The sequence below is a fragment of the Sinocyclocheilus grahami genome, unplaced genomic scaffold (assembly GCF_001515645.1).
Source record: "Sinocyclocheilus grahami isolate Dianchi unplaced genomic scaffold, SAMN03320097.WGS_v1.1 scaffold208.1, whole genome shotgun sequence".
Lineage (NCBI taxonomy): Eukaryota > Metazoa > Chordata > Actinopteri > Cypriniformes > Cyprinidae > Sinocyclocheilus > Sinocyclocheilus grahami.
The window spans coordinates 725,586-727,290 of record NW_015505387.1 but is presented as its reverse complement, the minus strand read 5'-3'; the positions used below and the strand labels follow the sequence as shown (position 1 = coordinate 727,290).

At 38.8% G+C, this 1,705-nt stretch overlaps 1 protein-coding gene and 1 long non-coding RNA gene across 2 annotated transcripts in view; one reads left to right on the top strand and one right to left on the bottom strand.

Moving 5' to 3' along the window:
• Positions 1-547, top strand: part of LOC107595746 (uncharacterized) — a 6,121-nt gene extending 5,574 nt beyond the window's left edge. Inside the window, exon 3 of the long non-coding RNA XR_001610296.1 lies at positions 537-547. This is a non-coding gene — a long non-coding RNA (uncharacterized lncRNA). The remainder of the gene's footprint in view (positions 1-536) is intronic.
• Positions 1-1,705, bottom strand: part of unc5a (unc-5 netrin receptor A) — a 210,424-nt gene that overhangs the window by 38,996 nt on the left and 169,723 nt on the right. The gene's annotated exons all lie outside the window — the stretch shown is intronic.

Here is a 1,705-nt window from a genome sequence, read left to right as displayed (position 1 = left end):
ATGCTGAAGTCACACACAGACTTAAACATTCAGCACGTGAACCACAACAATGGTAACAATTCAATTTAATTTATTTTCATTACTTGTAACAATAGCCATTTTATTTGCTCTTTTTGTTGTACTGCTACTGACACAAGACAGCAAATAAAATTGTCAAATAAAATCAACAAATATAAAACAAAGCAACTGTATAATTTATTCATACCACAATGCACTCTGGGAGTCAGTGAGTAGCTATACTAAGTCATGAGTAAACCTAAATGAAAGGATCAAGTACCCCCTACAATTCTTTTTTAGTTACTAGAACTCTTGTGCAAGTAAACTATACTAACTAAGCATCTGTCAGTACAACATACTATTGCTATTTCACTTTACTTAGTTTTTTCAAGGCAATCGGTTTGCATGCTTTTTTAAGTAAGCCCAACTAATTAGATTTTACAGTGTACCAAATCTATATGGGCCAGAAGTTCTACATTACGAATTGTGTGTTAGTTTGTAAACTCATTCTTGTTTATATTGTTGTGTTTAATTTAAAGTTACAATTTACTTTTGAAACATTTATTTTTTTTAGCCCTTAATTAGCCTTTTATTTCCTTTTCATTAGTGTGAACAAAACTGCACAGGAAGTTTGACTCACTTTCACGATCACACTAACATCCTGAGACTCTCTGCTTGATTTGTTTGGACTAAACGAGAGTGAGATTATCAAAGGAAGTGATTACATTAGAATCATCCCCAAGCCCAAAATCACACAGACAATTAAAACAGGGCTGTCAATTACCATTATGCAAGTCTGCGTCACTCTAATTAAGCTGTCTTCTAATTGTTCATCACACTCTTAATCACCAGAGTCGCAATAAACACCCTCATTGCTATCAGCGGAGTTGTTACTTAAGACAATCTACACTTCTCAGGACTACAGGTGCCTGGTCAAGTTAATTTCATCCAAATATAGCTCCATTATCCTGATGTGACAACAAAGTATTGCTAATGCCGCTCAGGAGTCATCGGCAACATGTCTTGACATGTTTTGTTGAAGAGGTTTGACTGATGACTCTGTCAATACGACATGACACCGTGCAAGCAGGAGGGTGGCCGAGCTCCAGGAAGTGGTATTACATCAGGCCTTGTTTCATGACAGCTGGTCAATCAAGAATGACTGAGCGCATGCAAACAGGAATCACTCCTGCATCTCTGTATCGACGATGCATTAAGTATGTCTGTGGGAAGTAACTTTGTCATGGTTTAAGAGGGCTTACGATATCATAAACTGACAGTTGTTGCACCGCGAGACGATGGGGGCTGTGTTTGTGCCTGTAGCATGTGCGCTCCAGGTGCTGAAAATAGCATGAAAAAAAAGAAGATTAATAGGCTGAAGAGCCTGTAAATCTGTAAAACCCTCCAGAGTGGAAGCAAACTTACTCTCCACTGAATCATGAAATGCAGTTTCTGGTAGAGGTAGGTAGAGGTAGAGGTAGAGGTAGAGGTAGAGAGAGAGAGTGTGAGAGAGAGAGAGAGAAAGAGAGAGAGAGAGAGAGAGACAGGGTCACATCACAGTGGAGTCAGCTGTCTTAACCGTGGCTTGTGTACCGCAAACACATACCAGCTTCATCACTGTGTCTGTCACGAGACTCTGTTCCCCTTTCAGGCTTGAACTGATGGTAAAACTAATGACATTATTTACTGTCTTTACATTTATTTTGAA